This window comes from Rattus rattus, chromosome 8, assembly GCF_011064425.1.
Source record: "Rattus rattus isolate New Zealand chromosome 8, Rrattus_CSIRO_v1, whole genome shotgun sequence".
Taxonomy (NCBI): Eukaryota; Metazoa; Chordata; class Mammalia; order Rodentia; family Muridae; genus Rattus; species Rattus rattus.
In genome coordinates, this window is record NC_046161.1 from 909,688 (window position 1) to 931,972 (window position 22,285).

Sequence of the window (22,285 nt, forward strand, 5' to 3'; positions counted from 1 at the left end):
GTCATCTATACTTCATAACCTAATTCCAATAATCTCCACCACATCCCATCTACTAACTCTCTCTCCTCAGCACTATCACTTGAGCAACGTTATATGGTCTTTACTTTTCAGTGTAAGTGTAAAACCCTGTAAAGTATCGCGTTCTTGTTCTATTCATCAGCATGAGAGATTGGGTATACCACTTATGGCTGCTAGAAGAGGCTCATATGTGAGGTTGTAACAGACCAGTCCCAAGATTTCAGGATCACTTGTTCACAGCGTGAATTCCAAAACATAAAACAGCATTCACCTTTTCTGGGTGTTCTGATCCTGCTAGAGGTGCTTCGCACCCCTGAGCACCTCATTCCAAGCTCTCGGGAGCTCCCAAAGCATCACAAACACAAGCTTGTACCCACAGCTATGGAAAGCAGGAAATACTACAAGGACAGGCTGAGGCCAGACGTTGATAATGTCTTCAACAAACACTTGGGTAATGTTTAAGCTCTGCAACTTTCTATAAAACAGGCAAGGCTGAGAAGAACAGGAGGGTTAGGGCCATAACTTTAGTAAAGGAAGTGGCTCTGACCAGTACCTGGAACTAGAGAGGCTGGAGAAACGAATCTCAGAACAGCTGAGCCACCGCTCAAGGTACTGCATGGTGACTGATGGTTCATTTTCCTCACCTTGCTTCCTCCAAGTCCTCCAGGAGACCAATGTCCTGCTTGTACACTTACCTGGATAGACAGCGTTGTAAAGTGAACTAACCTTTCTGGACTGCTCTAGTCTGTACCACAAGTCAGAGCAATCCTTTAACGACCACAGTGATTGGCTTTTCTCCAGATACAAGCCGGAGGTCCAGCAGAACATTGCAATGTCAATTCTCCTCTGAAAGAAAGCAGTTTTGATGCCCCTTGTGTCGGGATGTCTTAACAAGAGTCACTAAAACCATGTGTGGCTAGGGCCAACACAGTACAGTTTTTCAGCAGAGGACTAACAATTCCTCATTGCTAAATATGTCTAGCAGGCTCACTAGTCTACAGGCATCTACTTGGCCTGGTACATGAGCAGACAGGCATGGAGCCTATCCACATTTCCCTGACATACAGGCTTGCCTCAGCCTTTCCTCCTAAGCTCATGCCTGCCTCTAGAAGAATTTAGCTCAAGCACGCAAAAGTCCCTCAGATGGACCCAAGGCCCTGAACCAGTCATGGCACCAGGACAGAAAAGATGAAGCGCTGGCAGAGAGAGCATCAGAGGAGGACCCCAGTGTAAGGTAAGCTCTGTGAAGATTGGGATTCTTGTCTTATTCATCAGTACATACTGGTCTACCACTGCTGCTTTTTATAATGCGTTCAAGGAGGGTGACAGACTCTGAACCTGGAAGAGATTTTGTAGACCACGGTATGTAGTTCTCGAAAACATAAAATAAACAAAATGGTTCGACCAGATGGAATAAGGTCAGCACAAGATGGACAAAGACAGCTAGAGCATGATGGTGCCTTGTGAGCAGGGGAGGGAGGGGAGAGGTGTCAGAGAGGCTACAGATGTTGAGAGAAAAGGTAAAAGATGAACTGGAGATGGGAGGAAACAGACTTAAGACATGGGGAGTTGAAGGAGTCTCATCCGCCATGGATGAGATTGAAGAAAGGACAGATACGCCCCAGAAATCTGGGCTCAGGTGGGCTGTGTGCACCCAGACGTGGACCTACCACCATGCAACAATCCAGCAGGGAGAGTGTCTCAAGTCACTTTTTCTGTTGCTGTGGCTGCTTTTTTTTTTTAAACATTTAATTGGGCTTACTGTCTCAGAGAGTTAAAGTCCATGATGTTGGAGGAAGGCTCATGGACAGGAATGGTGTAGAGCTCACGCCTGATCCAAAAGCAGGAGGCAGAGAGAGCATGCATTGAACAGGGAATCCTGTGCCTTCAAACCTCAGAGCTTGTGACATGTCTTTTCGGAGCTCGACCAACCTCAGGGCCTGGCGCTTGCTAGGCAAGCGCCTACCATCGAGCTACAACTCTCAACCCCAAAGAGTGTTCCCTTACAACAAGGTCACTGTCTAGTTACTTCGTCATGGGAGAGGCACTGTGACTATGACAACTCTTATGAAGGAAAGCATTTCACTGGAGAGCTGTTTAGTTACAGTTTTAAGGGGTTAGTCTGAGACCATCACAGGGAAAACAAAGTCATGAAACTAGAGATAGCTGTGGATGCTGTTGTTGTTGTTGTTGCTTCTGCTGCTGCTGCTGCTGCTGCTGTTGTTGTTAAAAAAGCCAGGGTCTTTCACATAGCTCAATTGTCCTGAACTCACTATGTAGACCAGACTGGCTCGAATCCTGGAACTCACAGAGATCTTCCTGCCTCTGCCTCCCAAGTGCTGGGATTAAGGGATACCACCTGCACTGGGCCCAGTAGCTGAGGACTTAAGCACTCACTCCAAAACAGTTAATAGACACTGAGTTCATCAGACTTCTGAACCTCAAAGTTCACCTCAGTAACGCACCTACTTCCGGTGACAGTGCCACACTTTCCAACAAGGCCACACCCCACTGCATGAAAGCTATATCTGTCATCCTTCCCAAACAGTTCCATTAACTGAGAACTAAGCATTCCAACATAGGAGCCTTGCAGACTTTGGCCCCATATATAGCCTTTGTAGCTATATCACAATGCTAAATGCGTTAGTCCCACTCCAAAGTCAACCACCTTTATCTCAACACTGCTCAAAGTCTCTTTGAGTCTTAAAGCAATTTCTTCAATTTCATTAAATAAAAAGTAGATCACACGCCCAACACACATACACAGCAGAACCATGTGTCACCACTCCTAAAGGAGAAAAAGAGGTCATAGTAATGGAACACTGGACCAAATGAAACTGAAACCCAGCAAGGCAAACCTCCAATCTGGTCTTAGATGGTATTGCTCCAGTCAGTCTCCCCACTCGCAAGATTGTGTTGACTGCAACACACTTTCTCTTTGAGCCTGTTCCCACACCCTGACTGCAGTGCTCTCTCCTCGCAGGTATCCTAGCCTCTAGACTCCAACATCTGTGGGTCTCCAGCAAGCCAGGGTTTCACTCATTGCAGCTTCATGAAATGACCGACGACTCCTGCAGGGACTCTTGCACACATGCCTGCGTTTCCACCAGCTTTCCTTAACTGTAGAGGAGATGTTGCCACAACTACTTTCTCTGTATCTTTTGTTGACTCTAAACAGAACCATGGCCAAGCTGCCCAGATCTTCTAGCCTTGGGTTGAACTTGGCCTCCTCCTCTGACTTTTCATATGCGTAGCAATTTCAGCTGCCAGTGCCTTTCTAGCTCAGGGAAGCCTCAGGTTACTCCCTCTCACAGGCTGCAGTGATTGTCTGGTGGTGTCTCCATCCTGAGGGTGTCACTCCTCGACCCCATTTCCTGAATCAGGTCTAGTCTTTTTCACTGTCTCATCTCTTCAGCACAAGTCCCTTTTTCCTCGAACTGTGTTTTGTATTTCTGCCTTGCTTGCTCTATTTCATTGTAGATCCAATTAAGTGATCACTTATAGGGGCTAGAGTCAGCCAGGTAGAGTGCTTGCCAGCATGTTAGAAGGCCCTGGGGTTCAGTCCCCAGCTCCAAAAAAAAAAAAAAAAAAAAAAAAAAAAAAAAAGAGGATCACTATAACCATGTTATTCTGATCCAGTCAAATAAAAGAACTTGATAGCTTGGCCATAGGGTTCCCAACTTAGAGTCAAATAGACAGGAAAGGTATGGCATCTTCTCCATGGTGTTATGAAAGCTGACAAAGCCAGGTATATGGCAGGAAGAGTCCCAGCATGGTGGACCAGAGAGTCATTCCTAATCCATAGTCACGTGCTGATGTCTTCCAAATCTTTCTGTCGGCTTGGTATCTATCCAAACTCTCTTCTTAATTTGGCTTCCAACAACAAAAAAAAACAATTTCTTGACAAGGCATAAGGTAGCCATTTTACTCAAATACCACACAAGAAGGTTTGTGGCCACTGACTAATATTCTTCCCTGAAACTTCAGGAAAGAGCCCAGATCAAGCTTTCACTCTCTCACTGTGTTCCCTAATTTCTGGATGGCCCAATAAACCTCACTTAAAATGTTAGCCAGTTTTCTCGTCCAAAGTCCTAGAGTCTTCCACATTTCTCCAAACAGCAGCATGGTCAGGCTCTGTCACAGAATACCCCAGTCCCTAGTACTCACCTTATGTCTTTGGGTTTTGGTTGTTCTGTTGCTAGAAGGACATGACAAAGATAACTTTAAAAGAAAGCATTCTACTGGGAGCTTGCTTATGGTTTAGGTTAGTCCATGATCATCATGTAGGGGAAGCAGACAGCCATAGCTGTAGAGCACAACTGAGAGCTTAACATTCTGATCCACAGGCAGGCAGTGAGAAAGACACTTGGGCTCCAACATGGCTCAAACCTTAAAGATCACTCCCCAAGATACCTGCTCCAACAAGACCACACCTCCCAACTTTCCCAAACAGGCTTCTCGCCGATCTTTCAAACTCTTTCAGCACAAGCCTTGGGCTCTAAGTTGAAGAACACATGGCTCAACAGTTAAGAGAACTGTCTGCTTCCAGGGTCCCGGTTGAATTCCAGCAACCTGCATTGTGCCTACCACCACGAAAATTCCCAAATCTGTGGATGCCTCTCTGACATGTAGTAGTGGTACAGAGATAGAATGCATATACATAAAATAAATTAATAACTAAAGTGCACCAAATTATATTCAAATACATGGAGCTTTGAGGTGATTCTATTTAAACTAACACAGTCTATCTCTGGCCACCTAGACTATGGCTATATTACGATGTTATTTACTAAATCCAGCTTCAAACCCCCTATACATTACATTCTCAAAACAAGAAGCTAAGAGTCCAAACTCAGCTTGAGACTCAAGGAACTTACTTGCAACCTCTCAGAAATCAAAAAATCAAGTTACATGCCTAATACACAATGTCATAGAATATATGAGGTCATTCTAAAGCAGTAAGAAATTAGGGTACAGTGAGGAACATTGAGCTGAAGCAAGACAGATACCTAGAAGAGAAAATCTAAATCCTATCGCTCTAGAGTCAGATAGCCACAACGTTCCATCCTTCCAGCCTTGTTTTCTAATGCACTTCTCCTTTTGGCTGGTTCACCCCTGTCTGCAGTTCTTGGCAGATTCAGCATCAACATCAGGTCAATAACAAAATCCTTGTAATTCTTGGTCATCCCCACGGATCTACCTGCTGCCCTGTTCAGGATTCTCTGCCACATGACCTCGCCAGCCTCCTTTAAAAATAGAAGGTTAGTTGCTTCTCAATCCCTCATTCATCTATCCTTCATGACTAATGCCAGAACCACAAGAATGATGCTACCCATTTGGGTTGGAGCCTGGCCCTCATTGAATCATATTTGCATAAGGTTTGATTTGTTCTTGGGCTTGTTTTGTTTTATTTTGTTTAAAGCAGGAAATTCCTTAGCTCCTTTGGTGTTTTATGTTAAAACTTAGCTCCATGAGGCCTTGTGCCTCAGACTCTATCCTTTTCCATTTTTTCTTCACAGACCTCTCTTTTAATCTTTTTCATTCTCTTCACACAAGTCTTGCTCCAGGTTAAACCTTGAAAGCATCTTTCTCTCTCAAACTGAATGCCAGCTTGCTTCCTTGGTTTGCTAATCTTCATTGCAGACCTGCATGAGAGTGATTACTAAGAACCAGTGTCACACTAGAGTCGATTATTAGGCTGTCTTGAAATGTCCTCCTACCAAAGAGATTTGGTCCACTGTTTTTCATATTTAGTCTCAGGTGTTCTTAAGACAAAGGCAAAAAAGCGGTTACCGCCAAAAATATCACAAAATGGTCTCTCCCAGGTCCTAAACTGTACCACTCTGGGAAATTTTTAAGTTTGGCCTATGACTATGTTCTCTCTGCACTCATCGCCTTCCAAGCTCCTCCCGGTGCTGAATGTAAGTTCTTCGTACACGCTGATCATTGTATACTTGGAAGTCCCAGTCTTCCACATTCATTCAAACAACCACATGGTCAGGCCTGTCACAGCAACACTCCATTCCTTGCTACCAACTCTGTGTTAGTTATTTTTCTATTGATATGACACTAAAACCTAGGTAGCAGATAAAAGAAAATATTTGACTGGGCTTAATGCCTAGAGGGTCCATACATGGAGCAAAGGCTGGCTGCAAGAATTATTGAGGAGAGCTCATATCTTGATCTGCAAATAAGAGGGGTGTGTGTGTGTGTGTGTGTGTGTGTGTGTGTGTGTGTGTGGAGAGAGAGAGAGAGAGAGAGAGAGAGAGAGACATAAAGAACAGGAATGCAGGACTATTTTTGAAGTTTCAGAGCCTCCTCTCAGCAGTACACCTCCCTCCAACAAGGCTACATACTCCTCTTACGTCCTTCCCAAAATAGTTCCACCAACTTGCAATCAAGTATTCAAACATATGAGGTGAAGGGAGTATTCCCCTATTTAAACCACCACAGACAGGTTAGTTAGACCCAGTAGTAGGTCTTCTTAGGCTACCAGTCTCAAAGTGCAAACATTCTAAGGGTGACATACCAGACCACCTAGAGAAGGCTTGGCCATTGTCGAACTCATGCAGAGAAGGGCTTTGCTACTCCTGTGTGGTTGAGGCATTGGGGCTTTTGACATAGCCATGAGCACGTCAACAGTATCCATTCACTTGGGACTTCATTCTCTCAGGGCTCTTTCCTCCATTCCCTAGGGCAAGAAATGGGACCAAGGAGACAGGGCAAGAGGCATGAATGGCGGCGAGTAATGAGTTTTGATGTTGATTGATGAATAGTATCACAGTAGCTGTGGAGCACCTGGGTAGGGAGAGTTAAAACAGCAGCAAAAGAGAAACAAATATGTAGGGAGGTTGGTTGATTAGCCAGAATAAAGTACAGGAAGTCGTGCCTTAACTGAGAACCCTGTTCTGGTGTGCCACAGCCCCCAGCCTCAATCTTGACTCCTCCGCTTATGGGAGATGGCACCAACCAGAATAAGATCTGCCTGTCTCCTGCCCAGACACTGTGTGGGGTAGCTGAAGTCCCAGCCAACACTGAGCCTAGTCATGACCTCACCCCTCAGAATTTAACCTAGAACATGTAGCCCAGCCTCACACCCAGCCATGCACACACACACACACACACACACACACACACACACACACATACAAACCCCCAACATCTTTGTGTATTTCAGTCCCATCTGCCAGGTCACCACCCGCTGGGACCCGGACATAGCCTACAAGCCAGAAGAACTACCACTGTCAAGAGCACACGCCCCCTGACCGTGGGTGCGGAACGCCTCCCAGGGTGCCTTCCATGGTGGATCACAGGTATCACTGAGTGCATCTCACACAGTAGCCGGCCACCCTCCTCAAGAAGGAGCTCTGAGAACTTGTTGGTTCCCAGCACTTGGACCAAGTTCCCTAGGGTTTCAGAATTCTACTTCTCTTGTCCAACTCCAACCCACCTCTTGACCTCCCATAGTCCCTCCACCAGTGCAAGCCTTCCCCTCATCTCTTGGGTCCTTCCTGCCTCAAGCTCTCTAGCCAGGACCTAGGGCTGACACTTGATGGACCCAATCTCCAAGAGACACGTCCTGCTTTTTTGTGGTTTTTGTTTTGTTTTGTTTTTGTAAGCCAGTTTGTTTGTTTATGTTAAGATAATTTGCCCCACTCTAGAGGGAGAAATAATGCCTCTTCTCGGTCCAGGTGACAGGAGATGATTAGCCTCCTCACTCCTCAACCCTCAGGCCCCAGTAAACTGCCAGTGTGGAGAGCCACGGGTCTCCAAGAGGAGCAATCCCAGGGGACAGGCTTCCTTGGTTTATTTTTAACTGTTTCTCCCTTCTGCTCAATGAAAATACTTAAGTGGTGGTGGAAGGGATGGAAAAAGCAAGTCAAAAGCTGTTTCCATTCCAAATTGAACTCTGACCTGGTGACTTTAGGGGACAGGAAGAGAGGAAGATAAAAGAAATTCCTTGCATCCCATTTATCCAAAGACCAAATCGTCTAACTCATGTAATATGAATCTGTACTGTTTCTTTTATGGATGAGGAAACAGATTTCAGAAAGCATAATTCAGGGCTGAGAGATGGGTTTAGTGAAAGAGCACTGGCTGCTCTTCCAGAGGACCCAGGTTTAATTCCCAGCATCGCATACACGACAGCTCACAACTGTCTAGACCCCAGCTCTGAGTGACCCACACCTCTCACAGGGATATGCTGCTATGTGCCAAGTAATCATAATGCACAAATAAAATACAAGAAAAATCAAGGGAAAAAAAAAGCTAAATTTTAAATAGTTTCTAGTTACAGAACCTGCTGCTAAAATAGGTGTCTAATCACTGCGCCTGTCTACCCTTTCAGCTGGGCAAGAAAGGAAATATTACAGATAGGTAGTAAAGTTCTTTCATGGAAGAGACCCTGAGAGTTCCAGAGCTAACAATGCTCTACCAATGATAACCTGGGCTCCAGGTTGAGGAAGAAATAAAGAAAGGATCACATCGAAAAAAACTGGTCTTCTTCAATAACAATAAAAAAAAATACGTGGAAATTGAACAATTTTGGAATTTAATGAAAAATGAATTTAATGGAAAAATATTATACCAAACTTATGGGACACAATGAAAGCTAAAGTAAAGAGGAAACCATAGCTGAGTGCCTGCAGAAAGAAACAGGAAAGAGCATATGTCAGCAGCTTGGACAGCACACCTAAAAGTTTAGAACAAAAGAAGCAACACACCCAGGAGGAGTAAAGGCAGAAATAATCAAACTCAGAGCTGAAATCAACCAAGTAGAAACAAAAAAGGACCATAGAAAGAATCAACAGAACCAAAAGTTGGTTCTTTGAGAAAATCAACAAGATAGATAAACCCCAGCCAGATTAACGAGAGGACACAGAGAGTGTGTCCAAATTAAAAAAATCAGAAATGAAAAGGGAGACATAACTACAGATTCAGAGGAAATTCAAAAAATCATCAGATCTCACTATAAAAGCCTATATTCAACAAAAATTGAAAATCTACAGGAAATGGACAATTTCCCAGACAGATACCAGGTAAATCAAGTTAAATCAGGAACAGATAAACCAGTTAAACAACCCCATAACTCCTAAGGAAATAGAAGCAGTCATTAAAGGTCTCCCAACCAAAAAGAGCCCAGGTCCAGACGGGTTTAGTGCAGAATTCTATCAGACCTTCATAGAAGACCTCATACCAATATCATCCAAACTATTCAACACAATTGACACCGATGGAACACTACCGCATTCCTTCTATGAAGCCACAATAACTTTTATACCTAAACCACACAAAGACCCAACAAAGAAAGAGAATTTCGGACCAATTTCCCTTATGAATATTGACGCAAAAATACTCAAAAAAATTCTGGCAAACCGAATCCAAGAGCACCTCAAAACCATCCTCCACCATGATCAAGTAGGCTTTATCCCAGGCATGCAGGGATGGTTTAATATACGGAAAACCATCAATGCGATCCATTATATAAACAAACTGAAAGAACAAAACCACATGATCATTTCATTAGATGCTGAGAAAGCATTTGACAAAATTCAACACCCCTTCATGATAAAAGTCCTGGAAAGAATAGGAATTCAAGGCCCATACCTAAACATAGTAAAAGCCATATACAGCAAACCAGTGGCTAACATTAAACTAAATGGAGAGAAACTTGAAGCAATCCCACTAAAATCAGGGACTAGACAAGGCTGCCCACTCTCTCCCTACTTATTCAATATAGTTCTTGAAGTTCTAGCCAGAGCAATCAGACAACAAAAGGAGGTCAAGGATACAGATCGAAAAGAAGAAGTCAAAATATCACTATTTGCAGATGATATGATAGTATATTTAAGGATCCAAAAGTTCCACCAGAGAACTACTAAAGCTGATAAACAACTTCAGCAAAGTGGCTGGGTATAAAATTAACTCCAAATAAACTGGTAGCCTTCCTACACAAAAGAGAAACAAGCGGAGAAAGAAATTAGGGAAACGACACCCTTCATAATAGACCCAAATAATATAAAGTACCTCGATGTGACTTTAACCAAGCAAGTAAAAGATCTGTACAATAAGAACTTCAAGACACTGAAGAAAGAAATTGAAGAAGACCTCAGAAGATGGAAAGATCTCCCATGCTCATGGATTGGCAGGATTAATATAGTAAAAATGGCCATTTTACCAAAAGCGAATCTACAGATTCAATGCAATCCCATCAAAATACCAATCCAATTCTTCAAAGAGTTAGACAGAACAATTTGCAAATTCATCTGAATAACAAAAACCCAGGATAGCTAAAAACTATCCTCAACAATAAAAGGACTTCAGGGGAATCACTATCCCAGAACTCAAGCAGTATTACAGAGCAATAGTGATAAAAACTGCATGGTATTGGTACAGAGACAGACAGATAGACCAATGGAATAGAATTAAAGACCCAGAAATGAACCCACACACCTATGGGCACTTGATTTTTGACAAAGGAGCCAAAACCATCCAATGGAAAAAAGATAGCATTTTCAGCAAATGGTGCTGGTTCAACTGGAGGTCAACATGTAGAAGAATGCAGATCGATCCATGCTTATCACCCTGTACAAAGCTTAAGTCCAAGTGGATCAAGGACCTCCACATCAAACCAGACACACTCAAACTAATAGAAGAAAAACTAGGGAAGCATTTGGAACACATGGGCACTGGAAAAAATTTCCTGAACAAAACACCAATGGCTTATGCTCAAGATCAAGAATCTAAAATGGGATCTCATAAAACTGCAAAGCTTCTGTAAGGCAAAGGACACTGTGGTTAGGACAAACGGCAACCAACAGATTGGGAAAAGATCTTTACCAATCCTACAACAGATAGAGGGCTTATATCCAAAATATACAAAGAACTCAAGAAGTTAGACAGCAGGGAGACAAATAACCCTATTAAAAAATGGGGTTCAGAGCTAAACAAAGAATTCATAGCTGAGGAATGCCAATGGCTGAGAAACACCCAAAGAAATGTTCAACATCTTTAGTCATAAGGAAATGCAATCAAAACAACCCTGAGATTTCACCTCACACCAGTGAGAATGGCTAAGATCAAAAACTCAGGTGACAGCAAAATGCTGGCGAGGATGGGAGAAAGAGGAACACTCTCCATTGTTGGTGGGGTTGCAGACTGGTACAACCATTCTGAAATCAGTCTGAGGTTCCTCAGAAAATTGGACATTGAACTGCCTGAGGATCCAGCTATACCTCTTGGGCATATACCCAAAAGATGCCCCAACATATAAAAAGACACGTGCTCCACTATGTTCATAGCAGCCTTATTTATAATAGCCAGAAGCCGAAAGAACCCAGATGCCCTTCAACAGAGGAATGGATACAGAAAAATGGTACATCTACACAATGGAATATTACTCAGCTATCAAAAAACAATGACTTTATGAAATTGAGGCAAAATGGTTGAACTGGAAAATATCATCCTGAGTGAGCTAACCTAATCACAGAAAGACACATGGTATGTACCCATTGATAAGTGGCTATTAGCCCAAATGCTTGAATTACCCTAGATGCCTAAAACAAATGAATCTCAAGATGGATGATCAAAATTTGAATGCAGATCGCTCCTGAGAGACACAGCCAGAATACAGCAAATACAGAGGTATATGCCAGCAGGAAACCATTGAACTGAGAACAGGGACCCCTGTTGAAGGAATCAGAGAAAGAACTGGAAGAGCTTGAAGGGGCTCGAGACCCCGTATGAACAACAATGCCAAGCAACCAGAGCTTCCAGGGACTAAGCCACTACCTAAAGACTATATATGGACTGACCCTGGGCCTGACCCTCAGGTAGCAAATGAATATCCTAGTAAGATCACCAGTGGAAGGGGGAAGCCTGGGTCCCTAAGACTGAACCCCAGTGAACTAGACTGTTGGGGAGAGGGCAGCAATGGGGGAGGGTTGGGAGGGAACACACATAAGGAAGGGAGGGGAGGGGATGCTAGTTCGAAACCGGAAAGGAATAACATTCAAATGTATATAAGAAATACTGTTAACAAAAAAATAAAAGACAAAACCCATGTTTTCATGGACACCTCAAGCCTCTTCATTCAGGAATGTGCTCATCAGTTCACACAGTCCATGAGGTAACATGTATCAACCAAGACTAATAAAGATTTGAATGTATGATTCTAAAAAAAAAAAAAAGATACTTTTACTTCTTCCTTTCCAAATTGTATCCACTAGATCCCATTCTTATTGCTCTAGCTAAGACTTCAAGTATTATATTGAATTGGTATGCAAAGTATGGAGAACCTTGTCTGATTCCTAAATTAATAGAATTGTTTTTAGTTTCTCTATTTAAGATAATGAACGTTGAAACTGCCTTTATTCTGTTGAAGGATGTCTCTTGTATCCCTTATTCTTGCCAGGGCTTTTAACATGAAGTGGTGTTGGATTTCGTGAAATGCCTTTTCTGCATCTAATGTGATGATCATGTTTTTGTCTTTCATTTTGTTTACATGATAGATTACATGTATTGATCTACATATGTTGAAACATCTCTGCATCATTGGGATGAAGCCTACATGATCATAGTTGGAGAGATTTTGATGTATATATTTCATTTTGATGTATTTGAAGTATTTTATTGACCTATATCATAACAGAAATTGGTCTGTAGTTCTCTTTGTTGGGTCCTTGGGTGGTTTGGGTATCAAGGTACCTGTGACCTTATAAAATGAATTTATCAATATTCTTTCTGTTTCTATTTTGTAGAATAATTTGAGGAGTATTAGTATTGGCTCTTCTTTGAAAGTCTGGGAGAATTTGGGAGTATCACCATCTGGTCCTGGGTAGTTTTGGCTAGGATAATTTTAAATTGCTATTTAATTTGTTTATCTGATATTATTTAACCTTGGTAATAATACTTATTGAGAAAACTATTTCTTTTAGATTTTCCAATTTGGGCGAATACAGAATTTTTAGTTTGTTTTGTTCTTCTCTCATATATTACATTGCAACTGCACTTTCTCCTCCCTTCCCTCCCCCAAGCCTCTCATTATCCCTCCCAACTTCTCTCTCCTCTAGATCTACCCCACTCCTCTCAGAGAAAAAAAAATTCCCAGAGACATCAGGACAGGTTTTTGTTTTGTTTTGTTTTGTTTTGTTTTGTTTTGTTTTGTTTTGTTTTGTTTTTGATCCTCTGGATTTCCTTAGGGTCTCCTCTTGTGTCTCCCTTTTCATTTTAATTTCTGCCTTTTAGTTAATTTGGATAAGAGTTTGTGAATCTTATTGATTTTCTCAAAGAACCAATGCTTTCATTCTTTGGTTTGGTTTTAGTTTTGTTATTTGTGTTTTATTGATGTCACTCCTGACTTTATTTGTTTTTATCTACTTCTTTGGGTGTGATGTCTTATTTTTGTTCTAGAGATTTCAGGTAAGTACATTTAAGATGCTAAGATGTGATCTCTCCAATTTTTTTATGCAGTCAATACTATGAACTTTCTTCTTAGAACTGGTTTCATTGTATGCCATAAGTTTGGGTGTGTTGAGCATTTATTTTTAGTCAATTATAGAGAGTCTTTCTTAATGTTTGTAAACTCATTTTTCATTCAGTGGAGAGTTGTTCAGACTCCATCGGTTTGTAAGCTCTCTGTTGTTACTGCTTTTTATATTGATGCAGGGTGTTATTTCTGTTTTCTTGTATCTATTGAAAGTTGCTTTGAGTATGTGGCCAATTTTAGAGAAAGTTCAATGAGGTGCAGAGAATAAAGTATACTCTTTTGAGTTTGGGTGAAATGGTCTGTCCATATCTGGTAGGTCCATTTGGTCTTTAATATCAGTTAGCTCCAACATCTCTCTGTTTAGTTTTTGTCTGATTGACAATCTACCTAAGAAACTATTTTATATACTTGCTGTGTGTGTGTGTGTGTGTGTGTGTGTGTGTGTGTGTGTGTGTGTGTACATGTAGTTTAATCTGAGATTCTTTCATCTGGCTGGCGCACACTCTCCAAGAGCAAAACAATGACCTAAGAAAAAATCCTAAAACCAGGCATATGAACTCCTTCCCTCTTTTGAATTGTTAATCAAAATTGTTAGTCAAAAGAGTCTCCCAAAACATAACAGGCTATTACTATTCACCTTAGTTGTTCCCCACACATATAGAAGAAGTTCCCTATTGTTGAAGTGTGGAAAGCCTTTGAGGCTACTTCTTGCTTCTAGACACTTGGAATCTGACTTTATCAGGATGAAAGAAAGAAGCCCAGACAGGAATCTGGCTTTTGGGCTTGGGCTCAGAAAAGGGCCATGATAAAGAACATTTACATTTGAGTCAATGAAAAGCTCAGAGCAGGCTCAGTGTAAGCTTGTGTGGCAGTCCTTTTGTGGTCATCCTGATTAGTCCCCAGAAAGGTGTTTACAGGATTTTGTTTATCACCTTGCTTGTTCCTCGACTCAGAACTGATCTTATCATTCTGCATGTAATTAAAGTGGTATAAAAGCAGATTGTAAAATAAAACATCTGCTTCACCCTCAGAACTGGCTGGAGTCATGTTATAGTTTTGTCTAACTCTGTCTTTTTTCTTTTCAATCCTCACCCCTGCCCTGGAGAACAAGTTGACTGACTGGCTGGTCACTGAAGACACCATGAACTTCAGACACAAAGCCCAGAGGACTCTGAGGCAAACCCGACCTGAAAGACTCTTTTGTTAGGATCAGCTTTCCTGGTAGTAAAAGGTTGTATACAAACTTCCAAAGGAAAAAAGCAACCAAAAGTCCTACCAAGCTATAATGCTTATGAACCATAACATGGACCAGTATACATGAGAACTCTCAAGGGTACAGTAGTGGTCAACATTTAATGAAGTGAATTTATTGAGGGGAGGCATCTGGCACACTCTTTTCTGTTTAGGTCCCGAGTAAACACAAAAACATCAAAATTTATTAAGAAGCTATGAACCTAAACTGGGCGAGTACTGAGACTATTATAACCTGGCGAGGCTATTAATAACCAAGTAAATGGTCCAGCATTTGCCAGCTGAATCTGGTTCTGTTTCATGTATGTCCTCAGTGTGAGCTTCTTTTAGCCATGTGCTTAGGGTCCATTCTGCCTCATGGCAACTGTCCTCTCCCCCTACCTTTTTTGTTCCTTGTTCCTCTTTTTGTAGTAGTCACTACTTGAGACTCTCCTAATCAATCTCAAGTCCCACCTTCCTTTCTCTCCTATCCAGTTATAAGCTCTAGCCTTTTATTAATGAATCAGAGATATAATGAAGAATTCTTTTTTTCTTTTATCTTATTATTTCTTTTCTTTTTTGGATATTTTAATTTACATTTCAAATGTTATCCTGTTTCCCAGTTTCTCCTCTGGAAACCCCCTATTCCCATCCCCTCTTCCCCTGTTTCTATGAGAGTGCTCCTCACCCACCCACCCATTCCTTCCTGCCTCCCTGCCCTGGCATTCCCCTACTTTGGGGCATTGAGCCTTTACAGGACCAAGAGCTTCTCTTCCCATTGATGCCCAAAGAGGCCATCCTCTGCTACATATGCAGCTGGAGCCATGGGTCGCTCCATGTTTACTCTTTGGTTGGGAGTTTAGTCCCTGAGAGCCCTGGTAGGTCTGGTTGGTTGATATTGTTGTTCTTCCTATGGGGTTACAAACCCCTTCAGCTATAATGGAGAATTCTTTACATCACATTGGTGAGTACAATGCCTATGTCCAGACTGTAACCTGATTTTAGCTCACAGAACTCAGCATCTAACTACATAGTACACAAGACTAAGCCCAGCAAAAAAGCCCTGAGGGTCACAAACAACTCTCTGATTGGACTTACCTGGTAATGAGGGAACCATTCCTGGTGCTGGAAACCCAACCAGCTACTCAGTCTAGTGTAGTCATGGATTTTAGAAGAGAACCTGTAACTGCCATTTTACCAAGCCAGCATAAGCCCTAACCAAAAAGCGAGTCCACAACCCCATCAAGGAAACCGCTTTGTTTTGGGGTTTTTTTTTTTTTTGTTTTTTTTGTTTTTTGCAACAGAGAGAGACTACTACAGGGGAACCACAACATCATCAAAAAATGTGGAGTTGTAGAAACCCAGTTCCAACTGATACACCTACAAAACAACTCCTGCACCCAAAGCTAAAGGATCATTGCAAGAGGGAGACTGAAAGGATTACAGTAATATGAAAATCATGAAATTGTCTATGAAATTGTGTCTCCTATTAATTTCAGAAGCTACGCTTAAAATCTAACCAGCCTGACTGCCTAAATGCAAGCTGAACAAGGACAATAGCAGTAGACATGCTATTGTAATATGGGAAAGCCCTCACAGTCCTCAACCAAACACAAAATTACATATAGGTGATATACATACATACATACATACATACATACATAATACATATGTAACACCAATTACTAAAAACAAGAGACCTTAAATTTGAAAAAAAAAAAAAACAAGGAGAGGTATATGAGGTTATTTGGAGGAAAGACAGAGGGAGGAAAAATGATGCAAAAATAATCCTCAAAATTAAAATATAGAATAAATTTAAAAACAAATAAAAGAAGCTACTCTGACAAAGGTTGAGAGAAGCCCATGTATATGACTATAAACTTAAGTATTTAGAAGACCAGCATGATCATTTACCAAAATAATAATAATAACAAGTTCTACCCTATAACTTCCCTAGCCACAGGCTCTTGATCTAGATTATAGTACCAGGCACAGAGGCCTCCCAAGCCACCTTGATGTCAGCCTCATAGCAAATCGGATGTGCCTACATTTCCTTTCCTTTAGACATGGACAATTCTACTTAAAAAAAGATTTTAGATTTGTGGATCAGATGTGGTTAGTTAGCCTATAATAATCATGTCACTAGTGCACCAATGGGCACATTTCCCTGACAGATTTGTATTGTAGGATAATTGAAGTAATGGAGATTTCTCCTCCAGCTAGCCTGTGTAACACTCTCCAACACTTTGAAAACTGTCAAGTAAGGAGTAAGTTTCCTAGTCTATTTGATGTGGATGTTTTGTAAATTTTATGTATTATTTGTACAAAGTTCTGCCTGCATATATGCCTATAGGCCAGAAGAGGGTACCAGGTCACATCATAGATGGATGTTAGCTACCACGTGGTTGTTGAGAATTGAATTCAGGACGTCTGAAAAAGCATCCAGTGCTCTAAACCTCTGAGCCATCTCTCCAGCCTGCCACGGATTTCTCTATGTCCTATTGCAAAATTATGTTGTCTTCAGCAAAAATAGTAACACTACAGTTATAGAACACAACTAAGTGGACTCTTTTTAAACCCACAGAATTCAAATAAAAATAATTCCTCTAGACAGGGACCATTCAGAGATGGACATGCAAGGTTGTCTAACCAATAAAATGAGAGAGGAAATAGACTTTTCTAGCAATAGTTTATTCATTCTTACTAAAAAGTACACTGACGAGGATTCCTAAAAGTAATGTCTAATTTCAAAGAATGTATAAAGTAATCAGACAATGTACAAAATAAACCTTGGATATCCTATTCTGTTGGAAAACAAAGAAATTTGAAATATTATTAAATTGATCAATAAGAGAGAGTAACCATAAGGAAGACTCTTTTCCTAACAGAAACTAGAATGGTTTAAGGATTAAAAGAATAAGGAGGACCAGAAAGTTGGCTTCAAAACTAGGAGGACTAAGTCAAAACCCACATAAAGATAGGTATGATGATACATGTCATTAATCTCAATGCTCCTACTTTGAAATGAAAGGGAGACAGGTACATAAGCCATTGAGCCTGTTATGCACAGGAAGTAAGGAACAAAATATCCCAAATCTCAAATGAGACATTCATACACCTATCACACTAACAAGAAGAGAAGAACCATATAATATGTTGAACACTTAAAATGATTTAAAAACAGCATATTTTAAAAGAAAGTCAAACAAATTTGTCACTATTACAACAAAAACTTGGTTTGAAAATATATAACTGTTACAGCCAACAACCCTTCATTCTTGTGTCCTGCTGTACACATATCTGTCCCACATGACATAATGTTCAAAATGCTACAGTATACAGAAGGTGGAAAACTGACTAGTGTTGTTACTTACCCCAGTGATGCAGCTTTCATGAGTCTCCCACACTGGGATGCAGCTTTTTCTACAATGTGGCTGACCAAGAGATATTCATGCTCCTGTTAGAAACCAAAAAGAAAAAAAAAAGAAAAGAAAAAGAAAAGAAAAAACAAACCCTCACTGTTTCACCAAGATAGACTTGGACAGAATCATTTCTTTGGTCTGTCAGTGCCCTATGTGGAGTGAATAGACATTACTTTGTGTCTCTCCAGGAAAAGTCATGCACAGATGCCCTTTACTGAAATTGAAAATACTAAGTGAAGATTGGGTTTAGACATATAAATCAAAAGTTCTCTTTTTGACATATTAAGTTACAAAATCCCATTATATGACCAAGAGGCAATACTAATAAGCAGGTGAATATGTGTGCCTGGATTTCTGAGGGTAAGTCATATCTAGACATATATTCTGAAAACCACCAAAGCAAAAACTTATGCTTTTGAGCAAAGTAGATATTGATAAGTACTTGAATTATTGAATGACTGTACAAACCAGATTTTTGCATCTATTACCCTATACAGATTCTGACTGAAGATAATGTTATTCATAGTGTTGATAAACTTACTAATTATATCATGGAGCCTGAAATGAATAGGAACAATTGACGGTTGCCTGCATTGATTCTTGGGTGCCTTCCTTATCCAAGGTCATGTCCAGGAGATGTCTCCCACCTCCCCACCCCATCGCTAGAGATTTCCACTCATTCTCATGGCTGTCTGGACATCTCTCATGTCCCTCCCCACACCTGATCCTGAATCATTCATTCCTCCCCCATCTCCTCTCCCTCTCAGTTCCCTCCCTCCATCTGCCTCATGACTATTTTATTCCCTCCTTCTGAAGTTCAAGCATCCTCACTTGTGCTTTCTTTCTTGTTTATCTTCATTATGTCTGTGGAGTGAAGCATGGGTATCCTTTATTTTAATATCTGCTTATAAGTGAATATATGCCATGCCTGTCCTTTTGGGACAGGGATACCTCAGTTAGGATGATTTTCTCAAGATCCAACCATTTGCATGAAAACTCATGGTGTCTTTGTTTTTTAATAGCTGAATAGTATTCCATTCTTCAGTTGAGTGTTATCTAGGCTGTCTCCAGTTTCAGACTCCACCCAGCAGCTGCCTTAGACAAACAGACTCCCACAGCCGAATAGTGTATGTAACTTGAAGCTTCTTATGGAAAATTAAAGTGAAAGATTGTGGGCCCCCAAAGAATATAGGAACTCCACAGGATGACCAACAGAGCCAACTAACCTGGACACTCGAGGCCTTTAGAGATTGAACTACCAACCAAATGGTATTCACAGGCTGGACCTAGGCCTCTCCACACATATGTAGCAGATTTGCAGCTTGGTCCTCATATTGGTTTCCCAACAAGTGGAGTTGGGGCTTACCCTGAATCTGTTGCCTTTCTAACTGGGATGGATACCTTGCCTGGCCTCAGAGGGAGAGAATAACCTAGCCCTGCAGAGAGTTGATGTGCCAGTTTGAGAGGATACCGGGGGGGCCTCACCTGCTCAGAGAATAAGGGGAGGGACTATGGGAGAAGGATTATTGGAGGAGTGACTGGTAGGAAGGTGGTGAGCCAGATGTGAAATGAAATGATGATAATGATGATGATGATGATGATGATGATGATGATGATGATGATGATGATGATATCTTCAGGCTAGATAAGATTTGAAACAAAATAACAGCTTTATGCTAGCCAAAATCATGCAGCATAAGAACTGAATGTTTAAGGAAGGAAAAATGAATAAGACTATGAATGTATAAAAATAGACTAAGATAATATTTTACATTCATCTAAAATTACATATAATATATGGATGTGTATACATACATAATGTAAATGGTTATGCCACTAGGAATGACAATGTAGCCCTAAACAAGACCATCTAATGAAAACTTTAGTACCAAGCATGAAAAACTTTCTCTCTCTGTTGTCAGCAGAGTCCAAAACACCCATAAAATTCCCTATAGGCTATTGTATTGCTCTTGATTGCTTCCAACAAGTTGAAGATAAGTCCATACTACTGAAGGCATCATGCATTTTGATAGAGAAGTTAGAGGAATAGAATTAGAACTGATCTAGCAGACTCCTCCTCGAGGCCTAGATTTCATAGTATGGGTGGTGCTCTGCAAACATGCAAAAAGATGAAAACAATCAGTAGTGCTAGCCATGTGTAAAGCCTACTAACCACAACAATAACCAGCTCAGTAACATAACCACAATGGTGCAATAGAGTGGCACTGGCATCTTGAAAGTGAATGACAGCAGTGTAGTTGGATATAAGGTCCACACAACCAGAGAGACTTTATGCCTGGTACTGTAAAGTTATCGAACTACACTTGAGTGAAGAGGTTATAGACGCAAGTGCGGACCTGTCTATTCTTCTATTGCCATTTTCCATAGTAAATATAATTTCTAAACATACTATAAATATTTATCTTTATACCCATAGGTAAGTATTTTCTTGCCCATCATCAAAGATGCTTCTTTCTGCAAAAGATACAGTCTAATACAGAGTTCCATAACTGGTCAAAATGATGAGATTAAGTGACTCTGTGGTATTCAACTTTAAGACACCTACAGTGCAACCCACACACACAAGGCCGAAGGAAACCCTCAGAAATGGGGGGGGGGGAGAAAGACTGTAACATCCAGAGGCCCAGGACATATACTGTTAAATAGTGTCCCTAGATATAATAGGAAACCCGCCCTCATGAATTCACAATAATCTAATTGCCTATACATGATCATAATAAGGACAGCACCAGTTGACATGTCAATAAGTACAGGGAAAATTCTACATGGTTCCATCCCTAGATGAAAAGGTACAGGTAGTCAATAGCAATGAGGCAGGGAGAAATAGTTTCCTCCAGGAATGAACTCACACATAGGTTGACCAATCCCAGGTCATCAGCCCCTAACACATGTTCATAAGAGCAAAGATGGGCCGGTTTTCATCTGTGCCCACAGCTAAAGCTGTCCCACATCCCTCTGAACATAAAGCCTGCATGGGAGAGCTGGTCTCCCAGGAGTGCTCTCATTCTTTTTTTTTTTTTTGTAATACACAAAGGTGAGGTTTATTACAGAGATCTATTACAGAGATCTCCGGGCCGACACGAATCCCATGCAGGAGACAGAGGTGTCGACCCCGAGAGACTGGGAGAAAGAGTATTTAAAGGGAGAAACCACAACCCAAGAGGGCAGGGGTGGGGTTATTGGAAAATCACAAAAAGCTTCCTGTCTCTCAAGTTTTCTTCCTGCTTCTCAAGGTTGTTCTCTTAAGATTCTAATCTAACTTTATGGTCAGCTAGGTTCCTGGGAGAAGTTTTTACTAGGTCGGGATCACCACTATCTAAGGGCCTTATCTTAAACCCTTTTATCTGGATCCTGGGGGAGCAGGCTCAAGAAATGTGACCTTTTACTTACAGGTAGAGGGCAGGGTCTGGAATTTGAGGTATTTAGGGCTTTTTTAAACTTCTGACTTCTTAGCTGCATTTTTTATTCTTTCATTCCCCACTTCTACTGGCTAGTTCTAATCATAGAACTAAATTTTAGTACGTTTATAATATTGGTTTTCTTGTCCTCCTAAAGCATGACACTGTTGGCGTAACATCAAAATCTGAACAGTACTCACTCTTTCTCTAATGAAGATAACTAGTTTATTTAACACACATGGACCTATAATCAGAAGCATAAGCAAAACTTAGAAGGGTCCCATAAGGGAAGATATCAGAGTAGTCATCCAAGGAGATCTACTAAACCAGCTCTCGAACCATCCCTGATGCGCTTCTCTGTCTCTGTCTTTTGTCTAACCTTTCTCTAAGTTTACTCATGGAGTCTTTAATTACTCCTGAATGGTCTACATAGAAGCAACATTCTTTTCTTTAGTGTAGCACACAGACGTCCTACTTTAAGGAATATCAGGTCTAATCTTCTCCTATTCTGAAGGACTACCTCTGAGAGGGAGGTTAGGTATTCTTGGAGGTCAACTAAAAAGTCTTTTTTTATTCTTTCTATATCTAAGTCAATGGCAGTTCCGAATTCACCATAAGCCTTGCATTGCAGGGCAACAGATGCCCTTGTAGCTGACCTTGCAGTACCTAAACTCTTTAGTATCAGGATTCCAATCTGGACACTATCTGAA